Here is a 25548-nt window from a genome sequence, read left to right on the forward strand (position 1 = left end):
TCTAAAAGAAGTTACCAAAAATATTTCTTAACGGCAAATGAATTGGAAAATAGTCGTGGAGTCCGGAACGAGGAGGATCCAGACTTGAAAATAGCCAAAGTGAGGATAGCCAATCTTGAAAGAATAAATGGCGAGCTGGCGAAGACACTCGAAGATTTGAAAAATCAAATGACAATATTGATAAAAAAAAATGGAAAGCTTACAGAGCAGCTAATGGCTGGGGAGGCGGGCCCGCCGTCTCCAAAGGCAGCCAGAAAAAAGGTTAAGGTTCGACTACTTTTGCAGTCATGGAGGAACCGGGCTGCCTTGAGGGCGAACAAGTTTTCGACAGCGAATCTGTCCGTATGGAGGACATAGACAGCAGTAAAGCAGACGATATGAGAGTCAGCGACAATGGTGGCGATGGAAATGTCCCAGAAGAGGGTGCTAACCAGGCAAGTTGCAGTAGTGAAGATGGAAAATTGGGTGAGTCTTGGTCTATGTTTCCAAAAAATTAAAGAAAAAAAACAAAACTCAAGAAAAAATGTTAAATAATGTAAAAAATAATGCAAGTACGAGTGAAAATTTAAAAAATGGTCCGACTGGGGATACAATTAGCACCCGAAATAAAGAAAAGGGGGAAAGGGTGCCCCCTATTAATGTTTATAAATTAGGTGGTAGAGATTTAGCCACTCTACTTACTAGCAGCGTGGGGCTCTCGAATTTTGTTATTAAAAAGACGAGGGCCGAGAGAGCCCAAGTCAAATGTAATAAAATTGCAGATTACAAAAAAGCACGGGAGGTCCACGAGCGAGTGAAGGCTCCTCTCTTCACCTACACTCCAAAGGAAGAGAATGTGCAAACCTTCCTTCTGAAAGGCTTGGATGCGGAGGAAGAGCCCGATGAGGTGCTCAAAATGCTCCGGGAGACGGAAACTGAGGCCAAGTTCCTCTCAGTGTCAAGCTTTAGTACGAGGAGATCCGTTTTGGAAAAACGAATCCTGCCGCACTTCCTCGTGCTGATAAGCCCGGAGAGCCGGGGAAGCGATCTGATCGGCATCAGGTCGCTTAATTACCAGGCCATTCGTTTTGAGCGCCTGCTAAGGGGCGAAATAGTCCAGTGTCGAAGATGCCAGCGCTATGGTCACTCGGCAGTGAACTGTCAAATAACCTTACGATGTGTAAAGTGCGGGAAAGACCATACCGCAGCAGAATGTTCGCTGACTGAAGCAGATGGCAAGAAAAAAACTTTCTGTGCTAACTGCGGAAGCGGAGGGCAACCGGCTTCGTACCGTGGATGTCCTGCATACCGCAATGTTAAGGTCACAAGGCAGCAGGCACCGAGATCGGCCCAAAGAACGAAGGTGTCAGCGGCGTTGGACGGTACCGTCCCTTCGGCACCAACCGTCTCGGGGATCCCATTTGCAGAAGTAGTTCGACAAGGGGGAGCTAAGAAGCCCCAACAAGATGCAAGTGGCGGGATGAACACTATCCTTAATAAAATACTAACCATGTGTGAAAATATGCAGCATACGCTACACGTACACAATACAAAAATAAATAGCATAACAAAATATTTACACAAACAGCATGCCCGCTGCTAGGTCTGCAGTCACAGCGGTACCACTGGATGGTTTCCGGATCATCGCGATTAATGTTAATTCCATCGTAGGAATCCATCGAAGAGCGGAGCTCCTTGATTTCGCTGCCAGACAACAGCTTGACATAGTCTTGATTTCAGAAACCCACCTCAATCCGAGGCATTCGATAACATTCAAGGATTTTGAATTCGTGATGGGGGAGGTGGTACCGGAATACTTATGGGTCGCCATTATCGTTTCAGGCATATTAATAGGTCTCATGTATTCTTTTTTCACTGCCTAGAGAAGGGAATTTATACATTGTGTCAGTCTATGCAGTGGGAAACAACCAAGCCAAGTTTAAGGAGGAATTCCATTCTCTGTTTACGATACTCGAACTGAATAGGCTGCATAATTACTATATTATAGCTGGCAACTTGAATGCTAAGCATACCTCGTGGCTAAACGCCACAAACAATCCCAGAGGGGTATTCCTCAAATCTTGGATAGAGCAATACCAGATAGAGTATAAATGCGAATCATATGGGTCAGAGAGTCCAACCTGGCCCAGGGCAAATTCCTATCTGGATTTGTGCATTGCTGACGCGCGCTTGAACTTTGATTTTAGGAATCCTCAACGGAAACTACAGACTCTTCCTTACGATAGCGACCATAACGCTATTCTTATTGAAGTTCTGTTTGATGAACGAAGAGTTCGGCTTCTGCCGATGGACAGTGGCGTCCACAGGCTGAACTTTAAACAAACAAATTGGAAGAAATTCCAAGAGAGGTTTACTCGGAGATATCGAGAGGAATTTCCACCTCTTGATGGGGAAAACGATAGTATGATACAATTGCACCAGGTGACAGGAACTTGAGCAACGAGGAAATACTTCAGTATCTTCCCAAGCTGGAGAACTTGACGCTGGAAACAATTGAACAAGTCGTCCCTAAGATTAAACCGCGGAATAATATGGAAGGATATGAAACTGCAGCCATAACACGGTTGAAAAAAGTGAAAAGCCTTCTGCTCACTCACGTCAACAAAATCTATCGGAGATATGGGGACTATCATCATCCCATATTGGTTGAGTTCAAATCACTTCTAAAGATCGCGCGGGATCTTATCAGTCAACATTACGTAAATGAAGTGAACTTCCAATGGAGGGAGAAGTTAAAGGGTATTTCACCAAGCGATCCAGATTCCATGTTTACCAAGATAAATACGTTATTCCGGAAGAAGTCACGAATAACTGTACCGAAAATTAAAGTCGGTGGCAGCGAGATACAACACCTTATTGACTCAGGTATAGACACGAATAGTGTAACTGCTGATGCGCAAGGCAATTACATCGTGATGGATGATGCTCTGAAACTCGAACTTATAGGGGAGCACTTTGAATCGGTGCATCGCCCCAGAACGGACTTAGAGCCATATTGTATTGTAAACGAAATGTCCACAATTTCAAATATAGCCTGAACGGCACCACAGTTCTCCAGTTTAGCTCTGCGTTGCAGGCTAATCTCATACCGAGTGATAATCTGCTTGATTACTTTGTCTCATGTGTAGAGTTAACTTCCATATTCAGAAGAGTAAACAATAAGAGATCATCCGGTATGGATGGCCTTCCCAACGTGGTCCTCAGGCATTTACCAGATATTGCCATTCGTAATTATTGCATTTTGTTCAATAATTTATTGAACAATTCCTTCTTTCCAGGACAATGGAAGAAAGCCCGAGTATTCCCGATTTTAAAGAGAGGGAGGATTGATCTAGCCCTCAAAGCTACCGCCTAATCAGTTTGCTGCCTAACATCAGCAAGGTGTTTGAGGTTTTGGTATTGAAAGCCTTCAACGGGCATATCAAGAAGAAGAAATTATTGCCGAACGCCCAATTCGGATTTCGATCTGGACACTCGACAATACATGCAATAACGAAGGTAACGTCTGATATTTGCTGGCGGATTAACAATGGTGAGTGCGTAGGCGCTTGCCTTATAAACATGGAGAAAGCCTTTGATACCGTCTGTTTGGATTGACTGATTTTCAGGTTCCTGAAGAATGAGTTTCCCAGCCACCTCGTAGCGATGATGTGTAGTATGCTGTATGGCAAGTGCTTTGTCATTACGGACGGAAATCTCACTACTAGCAGAGAATTTCATGTTCTGAATGGATTACAGCAAGGGACAGTGACTAGACTTTTTGCGGTATTTGCCGGCAAATTACTCAACCCTTTCGAGTTTAATAAATCTCCTAAAAATTCGTTGGTTGCCTTTGCTGACGATCTGATAGTGCAAGTTGAACTTCACAAGATGTTTAACGATATTAAGTTCTTCACGAACAGTTGGCGGATGAAAATCAATGCGCAAAAGTGTGAAACGATTCTGTTCGATATACCTTGGCGTATGCCAATAGGAACTTGAAAACGAATTGGACAGATTTCCACATTGTCGCGAACGAGGATAGTTCTGAGCGCATTCCTCATAAGAAGTGCGTAAGATACCTAGGTGGGCGTCTTGACGAGCGTCTCCAATTTAAGGAGCACATTAAAGTCGCGGTAGAAAGCGCTCGCAAGGCATTCATGTCTCTTCGAAGACTCTTTTATGCTCCACATCTTAGCCGGAAGGTTAAGATTATTTGCTATCATACTTTGGTTAGACCGATGCTCACCTACGGGTGTGCTATGTGGTTTAATTTGAGTGCTAGCCAAATGGAGAAAATAAGGATCTTTGAAAGGAAATGTCTGCGTGCTTGCACGGGGCTTAATAGGACTGCTTCGTCAAACTATGAGCACTATGTAACTAATGAAGTGATGTATGCAGCTGCTGCTGTGCCAAGAATCGACACAGTTATCATTAGATTGATTCAGAATCATATAGTGCGATCTGCTTCGCATGGTGAGAACCCTTGGGTTTCGCAGCCGTTCTACCCAAATGATGGGTATTTCGAGAAAACTCTTACGACAGGCTTCATTCCTCCCAAAGCGTTCGTGAATCTTGACAGGAATGGTCTAATTCTTGATTCTGCCGGTGATCCGGTTATGTATCATATACATAGACGGGTCACGGACAAAAGGATAGAATACCCCCCGAATTTGACAGTGGGGGCTCCGGGATTCGACTGGAGATACTCCAGAGCGAGAACAATTGATATTAAGCGGGATGAAAAAGAGAAATGCTGTACTGGTGGCTGCGGGATGCCGGTTAGCGGTGGCCGTGCTCAGTTCTGCCATTTGTTTCTTGGTGAGGCTTTGTAAATATGTACATATTGAACGGGCGCTGATTTTGCCTCCAGTTGTATAATAACTTATACATACATACGTTATTATTCTTTGTTTCTTTGTAAATATTACAACTGTTATTATTACCTTTTCTATTGTATTGTTATTGTAAAAAAATAAAAAAAAATATATAATTATGATAGTTTTAAGCACAATAATTTAAGTTAAAAGTACCTTTTGAAGCGATAAAACATTTATTACTATTATTACTTTTATATTTCTTTATTTGCCACTAAGGCCAAGTGAATTCTGTCGGGTTTTTGACCATTTCCCGACAACTTATTGTAAAATTAGATTTTTATTTCTTACTGTTTCTCTTCTCTGCTTGTAAGTTGTTATTCGAAAACTTTGAGAGCCCACAGTGGCCATTAGATTTAAGTTATTTTTGTTATTTTAAAAGATTGTTTCTTATTGTTCATTTTCCCAATCTATATACTATTGTTGTGTCCGTGTCCGAATAGCTCAGTGGTTAGAGCACTGGGTTGTCATACCGAAGGCCGCGGTTCAAATCTCGCTGGTGGCAGTGGGATTTGTATCGTGACTTAACGTCGGATACCAGTCGACTCAGCTGTGAATGAGTACCTGAGTCAAATCAGGGTAATAATCTCAGGCGAGCGCAATGCTGACCACATTGCCTCCTACAGTTCACTGTAGTGTACCGTTACAGTCTCGAATGAAGTGTTCTAACACACTTCAAGGCCCTGATCCAATATGGATTGTTGCGCCAACGATTATTATTATATTATATACTATTGTTACCTATTTCTTAAAAATAAAAATGATTTAAAAAAAAAACAAAAAAAAGGATGTTTGTGCCGAAACGGTTGAGATTCGTTTTTGAGAAATATGATTTTCATGGCAGAATAGCAGGGAGAACTCCAGACATGAGTAAAGAAAGGTTTGGAAAACGGTAAATACCGAAAACTTTTATAATTCAAGTCAGTTTTAACCTTTTGGAAGGTAATACAGGTATTATTTATAGAATTTGATCTACTCGTACATGGCTCTGCTAGTAAAACGTACATGTGGTGGAAACCTTGGATAAAGTCGCCTTCTATCAGGATGTGGCAATCCCAGGCGCATTTCCTATGTCAATGAAATGTGGCTTATCTATGTACCTCCTTTAAAAACCTCAGTGCAATATTCGACGATAAACTTCTTTTCAATTCCCACTTCGTTGATATCATCAATAGAGCTTACAAAATGTCTGGTTTTATCCTACATTCCTCCTCTGACTTTACCTCAATCCAGCCCTCCTTAACACTCTTTAATTCCCATGTCAGAAACGTCCTTGAATATTACTGTGTAGTCTGGTCCCCCTACCGCATCCGTGATGGCCGCGCTCTTGAAGCTGTACAACGCAAATTCACCCAGACCCTCTTTTACAAAAAGAACCTTTCACGGGTTGATTATCCGTCACGACTCCGCACCCTCAATCTCCCCTCCCTACAGCAACGCCGTATCTTCCTTGATATGTGTACTCTTTTCAAACTCTGCAATGGTCTGATGGACTGCTCCGCTAACTCGGATATTACTTTCCGTATCGCCTCGTCTCATAACACACGTAATGCGGACATATTTGATGTACCCTTCGCGGAGCTCCAGACTTACTTTCACTCTCCGATCCCGAGGTTTTGCCGGTCCTACAATGCCCTACAGCTTGGGTCCATTGACTCTATGTCCCTCTCTAGCTTTAAGTGTCAAATATGCCATTTACTTGCTCCTCCCTCTGAGGACAATATGTAATAAGAAATTTGCTTTCTGTGTATTGTCCTCATTAAATAAATAAATAAATAAATATCCCGAAATTTATGAAAACATCTTCACAATCAGCAGATTTGAACGTTATTCAACACGTTTAGGATGAATTGGCACGAAAATTAGAAAAATTAAGATTTAAAAAAGTGAAGAAGTTTAGGGAAGCTATTAAGCGGGAGTGGGAAAATGTTTACCCAAAATTTGGTGCATATCTAGTGGGTTTGCTACCCCGACGCTTAGAAGCAGTAGAAAATTGGTGAGAGTATGTAATCTGGTGATCCCTTTACATGCAGTAAGTGGCGCCATCTTGTGTTAAGTTTAAGGGGGGCTCCCCATACATGTGAATGGAGGGTGTAATTTTTTTTTACAGAATGTAGCCATGTAGGGTATCAAATGAAAGGTCTCAATTAGTACTTTTCGAATCTGGTTCAATATTTGATATTAGATGAAACATAGGGGAGTAAGGGTTCAAAATATGACCCACAAAAAGTGTAACAGGCCTCGTTCTCAGAACCTATACAACCGAAAAATCTGAAAAAAATCACAGTGGTGTATCTCTACGAAATCTAGGCCTCAAAATATATCCGGTTCCGATATCTGCACAAATAAAGTTAATAATAGTATATTTCCACATTTTAGAAATTTACCCGGCACCCCCCTTATGTTCACCCCAGGAGTATAAAATTTGGGATGCGTGTAATGAAGAACATGGTGCACAGTTTGATCAAGTTTGAAGAAAATCCAACTATTATTAACAAAGTTATAGGGGGTGAAACTTTACAATTTTTTGTGAATTTCGTGCACTCTACACCCTGCATGCATCATCACATATCAATTCGTCAATACCACAACGAAATGAGTTCTTATGAATTGCGTCGCAGAGAATTATTTTGTCAGCCAGACATGTGTGTATGTAGGTATATAATATATGCGTGCTAATGAACTTTGCGAGGTCGCTCCGAGCTCTCGAAGCGAACGGTCATTAAGAGCAGAGCTGAACAAGAATCCAGAAGGAAGTATACGTTCTGGACAGTGGTGCCATTCACGTCCGAAAAAGGGTAACTATTATAAGAACATTAAATTAAAAAAATATTGTTACATTCCAGAGCTGCTGCGCACAACAGCAAATACGGGCTTGGGGACAGGATGTCCGCCAAGAGGTGTAAGATGATACACCCCGAGGAGATGTCATCGGAAGAAGAAGGCAGCTCCCCAGAGCGCGACCCTCCTCGAAAAAATCGAGGGGCTAAAACAAGAAAAGACTGCGATGGTCCAACAGCTGGACTGTCAGCTAAAAATTATAAAGCGACTAGAGGATCGCTTGGCATCCCTCGAAGGGAGGATGCCAATCGCAACGTCGGAGCAGCAGCAACGACAACATCATCGTGAACAACATCAACATGAACAAAAACAAGACGAGCAACAACTGAAGGAGCAACAACAGAAGGATCAACAACATCATCAAGATGGAGAGATGTGCGTCGTCATCCAAGAAGAGGAAGGCGACGAGTTCAACTTCGTCCAGCGGAGGAAAAAGAGAAACAAAGAAAAGGTGAGTGTAAGTAGAGGTAATGCCCCTCCGGCAAACCCTCAGGCACCCTTCCCCCAGGTTACCCGCCCAAAAAAAGCAAAACTTCCGCCCATCACTGGGTATAAAATTAATATTCCTCAATTCTTGAGGATATTAAAAGAGAAAGGGTTAAAAGCAACCCTAAAAAATACGAGGGCCGATAGGACCCTCATTTTTGCTCAAAGTCTTGAGGATCATGCAGCAATCTTCAATCTTATTAAGGAAAAGGGACTGCATGCCACGACCAGTACCCCTCCGTCTTTAAGGACTCAGTCCTTGGTCATCCGTGGTCTTCATAGAGAGACTGAGCCGGCTGACATAATGCGCAAACTCAACGAAGAGTACCCGCACCTAAAGTTGAAAAGTGTTTCAAATCTAGTCACACGAGCCGACAAACTGGCCCACAGCCTGAACCCGGCGCTTCCATTGAAGTCGCAATCGGGGCTGTTCATGGCTACTTTCGAGCCAGAACAAGATCTAAACGAAGCATTTAAGGTGAAATATATCCTTCACCAGAAAATTTCGCTTGAGAAAGTCAAGCCGTTTCAAGAAGTGCAGTGCTACAACTGCCAAAACTTCGGGCATATCGCCATCAATTGCTCCATCGTACACCGGTGCGTGAGGTGCACGAAAACCCATGTGCGAGGGGAATGCTCAAATCCCACCGCAGGCCGGACACCCCGCCAACTACCGCGGATGCCCGGCATACAAGGACATGGTTGCCAGAAGGGAAGCTGGCAGGGCGAAAAAAAATGCCGAGACCATGAAAGCCAAACAGGCGGTGACTCAGATGTCACAAAGCTTGGCCAAACCGGGCGTTTCTTACGCTCAAGCAGCTAGGAATACTCTCCCTAGAACTGCAGCCCCCCAAACTCCTCTTACCCAAACAACTAGGAACACTATTCCTAGAACTACAGCCCCTCAAGGCAACAAATTGGCCTTCCAAAACTTGGTCGAAACTCTCGCTTCGGCCCAAACAAATGAACAGCGACAATTAGCCGCTATCCAACTTTTGATGAGTTTATGGAGTTAAAAGTCGTCACATTTAACTCCGCGTCCTTGGTCTCACACGCCCAACGTGCCACCGCACAAGAGTTGGTCGATTCCCTGAAAGCAGACTTCTTCTGTGTTTCAGAGACACATTTAAAAAGCAGGCACAACGTTAATTTTACCGGACATAACATTATCCGGGACGACACCAACAGCGGTTCCGCCCTTTTAGTCAGAAAAGACTATGCATTTGAGGAAGTCTCCATCAAAAACCTGCAGACCTGTTCCGCGGCAGCGGCCTTAGTTAAAACTAACGACAATAGACGCATCTTAATAGCTGCAGTCTACATAAAGTGTAACTCTCCCTCTGAACAACTGGGCCAAGACTTACAAATCTTGAGCGATCTCCAGTCTAAATCTAAATACCTAATTTTTGGTGGGGACTTTAACTCACGGCACACTTTCTGGGGCGATTTGGCAAAAAACCGAAATGGGGTTGCCCTCGAAAAATGGATCCATAATCAAAGTCCATTAAACCAGCTTGAGATGATCTTGCCAGACACACCCACAAGGCCTGCAAGTCAGTCAATACTTGACTATTTTCTAATGTCCGCAGACGCCACTCTCACACTGCAGGTGTTAACGTGCAAAACTTTACCAGGGATGTCCGATCACTTCGCAGTTGAACTTATACTTTCCCTAAACTCTCAACTGCAAAAGCGAGTACCCAGCGCAATAAGATCATTCGCCCATACTAACTGGGATAAATTCAGGGCAGAATTAGCACCACAGCTAAACCTGAAAAAAATCACGGTCTCGCAAAACCTAACGGACAAAGAAATCGATGAGGCCATCATCTTGGCTACTGATGCCATCAACTCTGCTACACGCAGAAACACAAAGCTCCTCAAAATCGATGAGATTCAGTTCAATAAACTGCCGCATGAGATAATGAAACACCTGAAAGTCAGAAAAATCTGGCGCAGAAATCTCAAACGAAACTTCCACAAAAATGGCAACAGAACTAACACGGAATATAAAGTGTTAATTTCGCGGATTAACTGCCTTAGTACATTAATCCGTCAAATGGTGGAACAATTCCGTAACAAGGAACTCACTCGCAAGCTAGCAGATGTGAAACCCGGATCTAATATGTTTGTACATATAAATAGGCTGACAGGCCGCAACAGATCCAAAAACTTCGTTCTTACCAAGAACAATGAAAACATCGGCAGTGACGCTAGGAAAGCTCAAATACTCGCGGAGTCTTTCCTAAATCAACTAAACTCTCCTTTACCTAGTAACAACCGAGCCGTCAGTTCGATTGTAGACACGACAATCAAAGACTTTCTTCATGAGCATTCACTCAAACTAACTACCTTCTCCACCTTTAACCCATCCTGCAAACCAAATGACCCAAAAACCTTTTTGAGCTTATCACAGCTCGCAGCCATCACTAAAAGCCTTAACGGCAAAAAATCAACTGGACCAGATGACATAGCTAATATTGTCATCAAAAACCTCCCTAGGGCATCAATGAAGTTCCTTCTTGCATCAATAATGGTTACTTTCCCACTACTTGGAAAGTAGCAAAGATAATCGCCATTAAAAAAAAAGGCGGCTCCCACGAACCACAAAACTTCAGGCCCGTCTCTCTCCTCTCCAACTTGGGCAAGCTCTTCGAAAAAGTATGGACAGTGGGATTAGTCCAACATTGCGATCGGAAAAACATTATTCCGAACCATCAATTCGGGTTCCGGACAAAGCACGGGACCCAACACGCACTAACCTACCTTCACGATTCAGTGAGTAGCAGACTTAACGTCAATAACAAGCCCACAGTAGTGTGTGCATTAGACCTCGAAAAGGCATTTGATTCCGTGTGGGTCAACGGACTTATCTTCAAATTAATCAGCCTTGATTTCCCTATCCCGGTGATCAGACTTATAATAAGTTTCTTCGAAGATAGGCATTTTTACGTCAGCGTGAGAAATGATTATTCCGATCTCCTACCGGTCACTTCTGGTGTACCGCAGGGATCCATTTCAGGACCTACACTCTACAACATTTTCTCGGCCGACGCTCCAATCCCAGAGAGCAGCACAGAACTATTACAGTTCGCTGACGACACGCTTATCTTCTCGTCGAGCCTCCGACCCCGTAAGGCAGCTAATGCTATAGAGAAATACTTAACAAATCTCTGCAAGTACTACCAGACCTGGGGGATAAAAATCAACGAGGCTAAAACACAGGTTATTACTCTTCGGAGAAAATCCAGATACTTGGGATCTATGATAGATCTATCCACAGAAAAGCTAAACGCTTAAAGCTACGCATCGGGAATACCGTAGTAAACAGTTCACAACAAATGAAATACCTGGGAATGCTATTTCATGAACACCTACGATTCGACCCCCACCTTAATCTTGCTCTCAGCAGAGCACGCGGTGCACTAAGTAAAATCTACTCCATTCTTCGTAAAAGAGTAGGACTTTGCACTAAATCTAAACTGACCCTATACAAAGTCCTCATAAGACCGATTCTTTGCTACGGAGCCCCTACATGGATCTCTTGCTCGACCAAAGCTATGAAGAAGTGCGAGTCCTTCGAGCGCAAAATTTTGAGACACTGCGTCGGCTTGTCGTACAATTGGAAAACCAAGAAGTGCGGCCGCAACGCCGAAGTGTACAGGCGAGCAAAAGTTAAACCTCTTCGAGAGTTCGCTCTCAACCTGTTAGAAAGATTCTTCGAAAGAACGGAGAATCACCCCAATCCACTCATGAGGCAACTTTATCTGGAGGGTAACTCCACCCCATTGGCCACATTCTTAAGGCCTTGCCAAATTGTGAGCTCTGCATTAAAACCCGCCATTGTCTCTCTCTTCGACACTCCCTGCCTGGTAGGGGTGCACAGAGGTTAAGCGTGAAATTGTGAGCGCTATAAAAACATTAGTTATAAGAATTAGATTTAAGTATTATTTATTAGATTAGATTAAGTTAGAATAAGTAAGTAAATAAGCCTTCTCGCGCTCTAGGTGCAGGCGCAGTTTTTTCAAATATATGTCCAGTTTTTTAATCATGAATTGTCAAGATCTATGTGTTAAGTAAATACACCGAAAAAAGTAATGTCAGAGAAGGTCGGGCAGGCCAAACATTGTAATAGCCACCCGTTTTTTTTTAATTATGACACATAAGCTACATTTAGGCTAGTAATAAGAAACAAACGCTATGTATTTAATGTAAGTCACTGGTTTTTTAAATAAATGATTTAAAAAAAAAAAAAAAAATGCGAGTAGTGCCTAATTCAAATAGATATAAGAAGTAAATCGGAAATATGGGTACGGTCAATTTATATACGCGCATATATGTGTACAGTATTCGGAAATAGGCAGTTTGTTTGTTTAGGGTGAGCGTGATATCTATGGCTGTAATATGTACGTATGTCTCGTAGTTTGGAAAAATATGAAGGATTATGTTGGATTTGTAGCTATATACGGACATAAAAATGTGCTATGAAGTTTCTCACATAAGATGAACACAAAACCTTTATACCCGAAGCGCGAGCTTCCGGTATTCCGACTTGTTTAAATGCATTTATCCGATTATGTGTTTGGCTTAAATTTTTGCTTATATTGCTGGTTTTTTTATAGAGATATTTAATAAAAACACATTATGTTACATAATTCTCTTGAAAGATGTGTTCGTTATCTAAAAGATGCATATATATTTTGAAAAAAAAAACTTGTCAAATTAATACAGAAAACATGTTCAAAACCTGAATCACTCTTTGACCAATTATGCGTTTGAACCACTGTATGTATGGAAACAAGAATTTTAATGCCCTTCATAATGTAAATATATTTATATATGTACCTTTACGTATACTGCAAGAAAAAAGTTTGAGAACGAATGAAAAAAAAACACATTTTTTCGTGTTAACTGATATATTTTGAGGAAAAGTACCATTTTATTTTAGCAAATTATTGAAGACTTACAAAAAATAAACAATATCCCTTCAATCTATATGTTTAACATGCACTTGATGGTGTAAATATCCAGAAAAAATAATAAAAATTCACAATGAATCAAATAAGGTTCTTCATCAACGTCAACCCCCTTCGCTGTTGTTTTCTGCCATATCATCTCCCCGCTTAAATTTCTAAAAACCTTTGAAACAGTAAATATTATTCAGGAGGCATTTTGAATAAGGATTGAATTCTTTTTGATTTTCCACAAGCTACAAAAACGACGTTTCTGGTGATGCATTTTGAAGCTCTTAAAGATTCCCATGTCCTTTGAGTGAATATTACTCATTGTTGCTCTCACCGATTAACCAACTTATGGAAATATTCTCTGTTATCCATGCCTGCTCATTTGCCATACAATTGACAGGTAGGTGATTTGTTCTTATTCTTGAAGATTTCAACCTGACCCAGCCATGTTGGCTCCAATCACCAAAGGTAACTTTACTACTCACTACACACTACTACTACTCAAAACTTTTACCTCCTTTTAGCATCAAAGTGCTATTTGACAAGCACTTATAAAAAAGACTATTTTAATTTATATTTTCAACTGCCAAATTATAGGACAATATTCAAGGAAATTCTATCCCACGAAATTTACTCCGAAACTGCCATCGTCACGCACATTTGCTGCGAATATGATGATTCAATACACATATTACGAGTTGCATTATTTTCTGTTGCGTTTAAGGGGGCTCCCCAAAATATACGAAAGGGGGAAAACACTTTTTTTTCACAGAATACTGTCGTATTAGGTATCAAATGAAAGGGCTTGATGGGTACTTTTGGAAACTATTTCTGATACGGAGTAAACATAGTAGATTGTGAGTTCAAAATGTGTGCCCCGAAAAGTGTAACAGGTCTCGTTCTCACAACCTATACAACAGAAAATTCTGAATAAATTCATAGTTATGCATTTATACAAAATCTACGACTCAAAATACATCCCATCAGAATATCTGCTCAAATAAGGTTAATAATAGCGTATTACCATATTTTCGAAATCCCTCTCCCCGCTTAGGTTCATTCTAGACGTACAAAATTTGACACCAGTATCATCATCATGAACGGCGCAACAACCGGTATCCGGTCTAGGCCTGCCTTAATAAAGAACTCCAGAGATCCCAGTTTTCCGCCAAGGTCCACCAATTCGATATCCCTAAAAGCTGTCTGGCGTCGTGGCCAACGCCATCGCTCCATCTTAGGCAGGGTCTGCCTCGTCTTCTTTTTTACCATAGATATTGCCCTTATAGACTTTCCGGGTGGGATCATCCTCATCCATACCGATTAAGTCACCCGCCCACCGTAACCTATTGAGCCGGATTTTATCCAGAACCGGAGGTCATGGATAGATAGATAGATTTTGTCGTTATGTTATGTCATGGATAGATTCATAGATTTCGTCGTTATGTAAGCTATGTCCATCCTCATGTAGGGAGCCAAAAATTCTTCGGAGGATTCTACTCTCAAACGCGGCCAAAAGTTCGCAATTCTATAAAGTGAAGTTGAAGACATATCAAGGAATATATTGAATTTTTACTTCTGTACGAGTGAAAAAACGTGCATAGATGGTTATACCCGAAGCATCCAGCGTCCGTTATACCCGAAGCATTCAGCTTCTGGCATTCCGATTTGTTTTAGCTCTTTTCTCAATCGATTGCATTTTTAGAAAAAATGCTAAAGCATTTAAATCCCGAAAATCTAAAATGAAGGTCGTGTAATCTAGATAAGATTAATCTGTAATAAATAGGCACTTTATGCATAAATTTCGTTCACCGAAATCCTGGGCGAAAATCATGGACAAAAACTGGGACCAAAGTGAAAATTGTGCGGGCACACTTTTATCCCTTTTTTCATTCAAATTTCTGTGTTCCTTGTTATTTTGTGAATATGTGTATGTAACAACATATAATTGTAACATACATGTTACAAAATTTGGTGAGAACATGAGATCTGTGTGTTTCTTTGCTTCCAGCGCCATTTGTGCTGAGTTTAAAGGTTGGCTCTCCGTACAAAATGGGGGGGGAGTGTACAATTTTTTTTTTCGCAGAATATAGCCATGCGCGGTGAAAAGGCTCGATTAGTAGTTTCTGAAACAGATCTTATTTCTGATCAGAAACATAGGGGAGTGAGGGTTCAAAATCTGTGGCCCAAAATATTCTCAAAATCTATCCAACCGAAAAATCTAAAAAAAATCACAGTGATGCACCTATATAAAATCTATGCTCCAAAATACATCCCGTTCCGATATCTACACAAATGAAGTTAATAATAGAATATTGACATGATTTAGAAATTTACCCGAAAACCCCCCTTAAGTTCATCCTAGAAGAACAAAATTTGGCAACATTGTAGCTGATAATATAGGACACAGTCCTGGAAAGTTCCAACTATTACTAGCAAAGTTATTGGAAGTCAAATTATTGCATTTGATGTAAATTTATTGCATTCAAGGATGTGTATGATGTCGTCACCATATGTATCAAGTGAACTCATTTCAACGACGGGGTCCGTGGAGAATCTTTCGCTTTTCTTTTTTAGCTTCCTTTTTAGTTATTTGAATATCAGTATTAATTACTGGAGACAGGCGTGTGCGTGTACGTATATGCTAATGAAATGCCGGATGCCTTATTTGGTTGCATAGTACGTTTTTGAACATGAATGTAGGAATGAATGCCACGCTTCGAAACACCAATGCCATTCACAATCGAATTACCCATTCTGCATAATTGATTTGAGCACGTCTTGCGGCCCATATTCCTTTGGTTTCTTTTGCTCAATCAGAAATACGATTTTTATCTAGAAATATCGATAAAAATTGAGTTTGGCTGTTCCGTTTGCATATCGTTGGCATAATGTTAAAATTTGCCGTTATAATTTCTACAACAGACTTCAGGCGCAACAATCCATATTGGATCAGAGCCTTGAAGTTTGTTAGAGCGCTTCATTCAAGACTGCAACGGTACACTGTAGGAGGCAATGTGGTCAGCATTGCGCTCGCCCGAGATTATTACCCTGACTTGACTCAGGTACTGATTCGCACCTAAGTCGACTGGTATCCGACCGACATCTAGTCAGTGAAATTAAAGAAATATGATTTGTTTTTGTTGATGGTGCTTCTCCTTAAAATATAATAATGAACGCAACAAAATGCTTTTTTTCAATCGTTGTCAGGCTTTCTCTATACAAAACACTCAATTTGTAAGTTATCTAATGCAATCTCTGTTTGACATTCAGAATTTGAAAACCTTAGAAATATGAACAGACGAAAACCTTCGAAATATGAACAGACAAAAATTTATTGTGTTTAAAATTCCGAGCTTGAACTGTATGCTTCACAAGAAATTTCCAATTACGTTTGTGGTACCACCAGACTTTTTTATATTCTTTTTCCATTTGCACCGTTTTGATCGGTCAGAGGTGATTGGGCGTATCAAGCCGTCGGCCGGCCTTTCGAAACATCCAGACCAAATTCTCGTCAAGGCGAATTACATGTACATACCATTGAAGACGCCTCTCTCACAACTTTTCCATGATCAGTACAAACCCCATATCGATCGCGGATGTCTTTATTTCAGATGTTATCATGGCGTGTTACGTCACTGGTCGAACGTAATATCTACGTTTTTATTACCGCGAAATGCCTTTTATATTTGGTCATATTTAAAAACCATGAAGGGAGACAAGGCGAATGACACTGCGGTAAATTTTTGATTTAAGGTGTTTCGTTCATGCATCCGTCTCAAAGAATGCCAGTTGTGGACCGTCACTTCAGCAAGGAATTTCACAACGCAGTTTCTCAACATTGGCTAATAGCATTGACCCGAGATATTTAAATCGCTTCGTTCTGGGTAAGTCACTGCTACTGACAGAGATAGTGCCTGTTACATGAGAACCGGTCGTCAAAAATTCTGTTTTATTCAGATTCCAGACCCTGTTGCATGTGGCGATCGTTCCATTTTTGGACAAGTTGCTCGAGATCATGTTTGCTATAAGACGCCAGGAAAACATCATCTGCATAGAGTAGTATATAAAGCACTGGACATTGGTTGTCCCGTGTGGTAGTGTCCATAAAAATAATAATCGTTGGCGCAACAATCCATATTGGATCAGGGCCTTGAAGTGTGTTAGAGCACTTCATTCAAGAGCGTAACGGTACACTACAGTATCCTGTAGGATGCAATGTGGTCAGCATTGCGCTCGCCCGAGATTATTACTCTGATTTGACTCAGGTACTCATTCACAGCTGAGTCGACTGGTATCCGACGGCAAATCACGATACAAATTCCACTGCCACCAGTGAGATTTGAACCGCGACCTTCCGTACAACAGCCTTGTGCTCTAACCACTCAGCTATCCGGACACAGTGTCCATAATATGAACAAATAAGAGTGTCGACAAGGCGTCTCCTTGCTGATTACTCACAGAGACACGTTTTGATATGCCCACTATACTTCACACTTTATTTTTCGGATCGTGGTATAGCAATTTAACCTAGTTTGTCAATAACACAGGTTTCCAAACAATTTTTTTTAAAAGCTGTTTTGATATTTCTAACTGATGAATTCTTTTTTACCTGTAGCACTTGACTTTTTTTTTACAAATGCCTATTTTCCCCAATGACGTTACTCGAAAGAAATATAATTAGTGAATATAACAATATGTTAAGTCATATTTATTATTCTAGAAATTTATTTTTAAATAAAAAGAGCTTGTAAATCTTGGTACACCTTATGAATAGCGGCTAGAATGTCCATCTGTAGTATGCATTAGTAGTCCGTCGTCATTGTTATGCACAATTTTGCTTAATGTTTTTTCCTCCTTCATGTTACTCTGATGGAAACTTTTCGTTGTTCTTCACTCACAGCCCCTTATTTTTCGGAAAAATAGTGCAGGTGAGACTGGAGAAAATGTATCTTTGGCCGCATCAGACAACTCAGGGCTTCTTCTGAGCATATTTTTGTAATCAGGATCTTTATTGTTACCGAAAAATTTCTCTACAAAATCCTTAAAGCGAACCATTCTTGTTTCTGGAGATCTGTCATGACGTTGGCAAACTCATTATGCACTAGAAGCCTTCTGATATCTGACAGAACAAATATATGTTCCTTCAATTTAGCCTCTGAGAGACGTGGACACTTTTTAGCCAAGCACTTTAAACATTCCCCGTTTTTTGGGAAAGTTTTGACAAACTGACTAGCTTAATATGAAGGGGAGGAAGGAGAGGTACCATGCCTTCTCCCAGATTATTGTTTTTTTTCCAACCATAAGCGCTTTTGCATCTCAACTCTCTGGCAGCCCGTAATTTATTCAGTCTCGACTGTCCCGTAAACATAAAAAAGAACAAAAACAAGAAAATTTGGTGTAACCCACTTGTTCCCAAACAGCATATACATGATTTTTAAATCGCCGTACCTTTGCAAACCGTGGCCTTCATATTTGAGTTTTTGAGGAATCCGTTTCTAGTTCTCATAGGTCTCTTTCAAAAACAATGAATGTCCAAAAGAAATGAAAGTATAGCAACCATCATTATGGAGAAAAACTACTTTTAACGATAAAGAAATGGCACCAGGTGTCGAGTTTAGGCACAGGATTCTTTTCACGATGTCTCAACTAGCAAAAGGGCACTCTAGGTAGAAATAAATTTTTACTCTTGGGTCGTTTTCCAGCAACTCAGCAGCATGTTTGGAAAGATCCAGATCTCGCATCAAATCATCTATCTCTTCTTGGGAGAACAATTTTAGTCTAGTGTCATTCTCAAAGTTAGAGTTTGAGGCCTGATCGTCCTAAGATTGTAACGCATCTAAGTATGATATCTCTCCTAACATATAAGGCTTCAGCACCGGTAATTCTACATCAGAAGAAAAGTGACGAATATCTAAATGGAGATTTGAGGCAAAAAGTAATACGCAACTTATATAATATTTGGTAAGGATGCTATGTGCACATGCAGACCCACATCTTTACCTAATCCTGCGTTCGATTTCTTGCATCTCTATCATAATATTGAGTTAGAACATTAGCTATTATTTACCATTTTTTATTTACTCATGGTCAGAATTCATTCAAGAAATGCGTTTCATATGACGGAAATGCTACTGTATCTGTCAAGATCCCTTGACTTAGACAAGGGAAAGTGGGCCAAATGTAAAATCGGAATTTGTGAAAAATCCTGACGTCCGAGACATTTTCTGATATAATCCTCGTTTTCAACACATCAAATTAGATAAGAATTAGTTGCAATAGTTCAAACAGCATTCTGGTTGCAGACCTGTGTAATAGTTGATGCCATCAAGAAGAACAAGGTGAGTGCATCACAGAAAGTAACAACCCCTTTTTGCGAACCCAGTGCAAATAACCGTTGAAGGTGAAAATTTCTGCAATTAAGGACGGTATAATTAGCGTACCCAAATATACACAAATACTTGAAAAACCTACAGGAAAAAGTCCTTATAGTGTCCTTAAAGCATAAGGGCGAATAAGCTTCTTAAGGCACGATCACCTGACTAATTAAGGCAGGTAGATTCACTTTTTAAAACTTTATGAAAATTTTTCAAACAATTCGGCAAAATGGAGTCATAAACATCTCGAAGCTCCTTTTGGCGAACAAAATTTGATTCCCAGTTCATGAACAAATTGGAGCTACACGTTGAATATTTTTATGAACTGGTCAATAACCAGAATATGGACAAGTTGGAGGTCTCGCCAACTGAAGATGACGGCAAGAGGGTGCCAGCACCAGGCATGGAATAAATAATCCACGCCTTTCATCGACTTAAGAGGCAAAATTCGCCAGGTGTCGATGAAATTACAGTAGAACTGTTTAAATATGGAGGCAGTCAATTATATCACATTCAATGGTTCGTCAACTTATGCTCAAGGTTTGGGACAGCGAATCAATACCTGACGACTGGTAACGAGGCGTTATCAGTACCACCGTTAAAAGGGGGAAACATGCAGTTATCACGTTGCTGAGTGCCATTCGTAAGTTTTTCTCCGCTATCATGCTGGATCGGATAGACCCATACTTCGAGAACATCATCTCACCATACCAAAAAAGCTTTCCTCCAGGCAAATCGATGGAACACTGTTGAAATATGGTCATCATTTATGCGATGTTTGCATCGACTTCATCGCCGCCTATGATAACATAGTTAGAACAAAATTTTACATGGCCACGGAAAAATTCGGTATTCAGACTAAATTGATATGAGGGTAACCCTGACCAATGTGCGAGGCCAGATAAAAGCAACAAGATCACTTTCGAGATCATTCATAAACAACGGTGTAAAACAAGGCGATGCCCTTTCATCCACCGATTTTAACCTGGTCCTGAAAATTACTCCTTGACGCTGATGTAAATGCGATATGCATATACTGATGAGGAAAAACAACTATATAAATGTGAATAAACTGCTTTCATCCAGGTTGAGCAGGCGGGGCGAGAAAACCGAAAACCTCGAGACATTTTACCATATGGCCGGAGCTCTTACTGTATAGGAAAACGGTCTTATCAGTCCTCATGTATTCCTCAAAAACTTAGGTTAGCAGGATCAATTCCCAATTTTAGCTGCGATTGAATGAAGAATTCTCCGAACAATTTTGGCTCCCTACAGGAAGATGTACGATTCCGAAGTCTATACAACCACGATGGGCGATAGCACGACAGCTTGGTTCTGGATAAAATCCGGCTCAATAGGTTACGGTGGGTGGGCTATTTAATCCGAATGGGTAAGGTTGCTCCAGCCGGAAGCTCCACAATGGCAATATCTATGGGAGAAAAAGAAGACGGGGCAGACCGTGCATTGAATGGAGCGATGGGGTAAACCAGAACGCCAGGCAGCTCTTAAGTTTATCGAATTGGTGGATCTCGGTTTAAAACGGGGTGATGATAATGAGATGGAGAAGAAAAAGTTCGAGTGTAGCACATAAATGTGCCGGCAAACAAAAATAAAACCTTTTCGAAAGTTGATCCATCATTAAAATCCACTTATAACTTAACAAGTTAACACAATTTCATTGACAATATCCTGAAAGCTCTGTCAAATTTTGAGCAGTATCCTAAACCCGCCACTCTTTCATGGCAAGGGTACATAGAAGTTAAGCACAGTAAATTATAACGCGCATTTGTAAATAGTAGTTTCATAAATTTACGTTTATAAATTATAACTAATTACAAATTCCTAGCGCTTATACTGTGAGAATATCTACTAAAATAGTAATTTTCTTGAAACTAAAATTATTATGATCAATGTATAGCGTAAAGTATACACACGTAAAAAAGTTACAGAGAAGGGCGGATAAGCTTTAGCGGTCTACTACAATAAAGTTAACCTAGTTGAGCTAAGTATAAGTAACAAGTAGAAGTGAAAACCTATTCAAAAATCAAATGAATCTCTTAAGTCGAAGTCTCTATTTTATTCTTCCATTCCTGTCGTTGCGTGAGTGATGGTAAATCTGCCTCCTCTCAGTGTTCTAGTGAAGACTTGAAGTTCCGGGGGCTACTAACTTAATTAGTCGATAATAATAAAAAATCAATAGGAAAGCTTATCAGTTCATTCCAGTTAGATAAGTAATGATAAATGGGCATACTCGTATATAAGGACTTGAATATAACTTTTACTAAATTAGTGTGGTGTATTAAAAAGCCTTCTTATGTATTGTGTAGGTAAATTAAAATTTTTAAGCCAAAAATTCAGTTTTAAGAAGCTCACATCAAACAGGACTCATCTGGCACGTTTCATACATTAAATTTTCGAAATATAATATCGCTGTTCAAAGACAGCTTCCCATTCACCACCCATACTGTGCCCCACACACTTTTCAAGGGAGACATTCTACTCTTCTGCTCCACGTCTCATTCATGAAAACTAAGCTAGTAAGGAACATTCTTACGACATAGTAAATTCATCGCAAAGGCATTTAGACGGATGGTTGGGTGAGAAGGGATACCGTAAATCCGGAAATATATCCTGGAAAACTTTCGGCTGAGAGGGAAGACGGAAAGAAGTTATGTAGTTTTGGCAAACAAAGCATTTTATTGAATTCTTTGAAAAATGCTTTTCCATAGAAGTCACATGATTCTGCCGCTTGGATTATTATTTCAATTTCCATGGTGAGTTAGGGAAGATTTGGATTAGTATATGTACAATGCCATTTTATGTCCGCATGCACTTGCCCATCCACTGGGTCGTCCAACAGGACGAGAATTTGCGCTAAGCCACAAAAGTTTAATTTTAGGAACATACCCAGGGTTGGCTTCAACCAGGCCAGATAATGGAATTTGCACAAACAGGATTTGCATTTATGTATAAATGAGACGGCGGCCAAATAAATTAAAATATCATTCGCCGGTTCCATTCTGTTCCAAGTGAATCTCATTTTTGGATTAAGCATAAATTTCGTTAGAAATGTCACAATTTTTTACTCTACTCTATGACAAGCTACTCACGTTTGCTCATTTCTAAATCACCGCGCCTAGAGTGATACATCTTTATCAGCAGAAAAAAAGTCTAAACAAACACAAAATATTGAAGCAAAATTTGAGCACACCCCAATTAATCGCCTGCTCTCCATGTCGCCATTCCCCTAAACTACAATAGAACGCGATGTCCCAAGGTACATTTGTATCACATGGATAATTTGCCACCCTCTCATGCTTCTAGGAAAACTCCCCCTCTCAATACAAGGAGTCAAAAAGGCAAAATATCTCAAATTTAAAAGCATTTACCGAAAAACGAAACTGTGGAAAGTAAACAAGTTCTCAACTTACACTACGGGATGACCTAGAAACTTTCGATACTACCAAGGATTCCTTTGAGCGGCTTAATCCATTCAGCAGCGAGCAACTGATGCGGAAGATTAGAAGCGGTTGAATAGCCTTCAATCAAGGTTGTCGTCTTTCACGTCGTCTTCAAGCACCCCGAAAACAATTTTTCCACTTCGGATTGGGTAGGCTGGGTATAACTATGAAATGACCGATTTTTAACTTTTAGGCATCATCCCAAAACCGCAGCTACAAATCGATTCAAAGTCATAACTAAGGCCAACCAAGAAACATTCTTCCTTGCACTTCCTCACAACTTCAAAACAACCGAACGAAACCGAACTTCACTCTCACAGGAAAACTAGACGCGTTACTTGGGAAGCAAAATCACTCAACCTATCACTAATTCACCTGTTCCTTCACTGGCACATGTCGTGGGAATATCTAATTTACATTTTAGAGTTTAAATTTAGCGACCAAGAACGCACGAATTGCATCCACCCGCACGAACGCCTTTTTCCCATCTGAACGTTAGAATTCTGTTGGTCCAGAGGATTCCGTCGGCTCACTGATAGCTGGAGAGTAGGCGGCTCAGGACCATGCGCGATCCCCACAATCAACTGATGAAGGCAGAGAATGTCTACACAGATTTTTGCATCTTTCTTATCTACGAAGGGTATCTCTCCATGTTAGAGGAGCCGGGCACCATGGGGCGACTTTTTCTTTGATCAAAAGCGAAATATCAAATCCAATGTGATAAAATTAACGGCATGCGTGATTTTCCGGCGGGAGGGCGAATTATTAAAATTATTCCCGGTTTGTAATTACTTTTGGATCTGAATTTCATTTTTTCCTCAACTTTAAACCATTCAGGCATTCGCTAAAATTAGTGGAATTTCCCCGCAAATTTGTTGAAGTTAGCAATTATTAAGTTCATTTCATGCTAGCAAGTTTTTTCCACATTGGAATGCGAATGGTATTTCAGTAACTTCGTTCTAATGTGCTGTTCAATGTCCGGGAAAATACGCTTTTTGACGTGGTCACTAAATCTAAAATCTGTATAATCAATGACTGTAATAACAGCTACCGAAAGTGCCTACTATAGGATATTATCTCTATCTTACTCAATTTTGGAACCTTTTGTGGAGTAATTTCATGGGATTGTACCTGCAATTCCATGGCACGTGTGACACATTGTGAATCAGGCATTATGCAATTAGGTCAGCATATCCATTGATTCTCCACTGAATAATTTGGCACGCATCAAATGCTCCGGATGCTTTCTTACCTTCGCGAGGTTGTCTGCTTCTTTTCTTCCCTTCCATCTTTCTATTCTCTGACATTTCTATCACCAAAGTCCTCCTACAAGTTATTCATTTTCATTGGCCTTTTTTAAGGTTTTCTGTTGAGTTTGTGAGGGTCCTCGCACATGTGAAAGGGGGGTGTAAAATTGTTTTCACCAAATATGGTCATGTTGGGTATCAAATGAAAGCACTCGATTAGTAATTTTCGAAAATTATGTGATGTTGGGTGAAACATATAAGAGTGGGGGCTCAAAATATGTACCCCAAAAGGTGAAATAAGTCACGTTTTCAGAACCTATCCAACCAAATTCGTTTTGCGAGAATTTTAAAGTGCATACTCCAGCACGAAATACAGGGTCAGATTTTCTAAAACTTAAATTGGCGGGTCCTAATATATTATAGTTAGATAGCATCCACATTTCAAGTTTAGAGGGCTAAATTACCCAACCGTGGCAATTTCTTGCGATAACTTCTAATGAGAAACTAAACATAAGGTTTCAATTCATATTTTGGTCACCTCACCACTCATGTACGCCAATTCTACCCAATATAAAAAGGAGGTAAAGTTTATAGAGCAAACACATCTGATCCTTTAGCAATATAACGGCTGCTGATTAAGCATGTGCCACTCCATCCATGCTGCGGGGTCGATTGTCATTCTGCATGCTTCCAACTGGAGTATGGTAGGGTATCACTTTCACAGCATCAAGAATGATGATTAATTGAAATTGGGATGCATTCTCATTGATGGACTCCCTCACTTCAGTGTAAAGACCATTTAACAACTTCTGGTTTCGTACACGCTGCCACTGTTCAACCCTTCCCCCCTCAATGAAAGTTGAGTGTATCTGGTTTATTTTGTAGATTGCAGTCTGATTTAAGAAATAACGCTTTGGCGCTTCATTGGGAATTTCCCGCTCCTATACGATTATCCCAGAGCGTAAAGATTTATTCGGAATCTGCATAGCACAGAACCTCTTGTAGATGTAATCGCTAGTCACCATAACCACAGTAGATCTACTATAGGCAGTAACCTTACAAAAATGACCCCACTTGCGAATGTGCTTGCAGAAGCTTATCTGTACACATCAGAGACGCTAAACAAGGAAAAGGCATAATCTTCGTCAAATCGTATTGGTAAGAGAGAGATCGGTGAGATTTTGCTATTCTGGTACTACGGCGTGCTCACCCATATAGCAAAAAGTTGTTTCACGTATTCACTTATACATAAGCAAAAACTTGCCAATCTCACCAATCCATTGGCAAGTCCGGGCGGTATGTCAAACACAGTTGATCGG

The 25548-nt window shown here is 40.5% G+C and overlaps 1 protein-coding gene across 1 annotated transcript in view; it reads right to left on the reverse strand.

Moving 5' to 3' along the window:
* Positions 1 to 23447, reverse strand: part of LOC119646613 (potassium voltage-gated channel protein Shaw-like) — a 637421-nt gene extending 613974 nt beyond the window's left edge. Inside the window, exon 1 of the mRNA XM_038047116.1 lies at positions 22953 to 23447. The gene's annotated coding sequence lies outside the window, so the exon portion shown is untranslated. The remainder of the gene's footprint in view (positions 1 to 22952) is intronic.
* Between the last annotated feature and the right edge of the window lie 2101 nt (positions 23448 to 25548).

Source organism: Hermetia illucens, chromosome 1 (assembly GCF_905115235.1).
Source record: "Hermetia illucens chromosome 1, iHerIll2.2.curated.20191125, whole genome shotgun sequence".
Taxonomy (NCBI): Eukaryota; Metazoa; Arthropoda; class Insecta; order Diptera; family Stratiomyidae; genus Hermetia; species Hermetia illucens.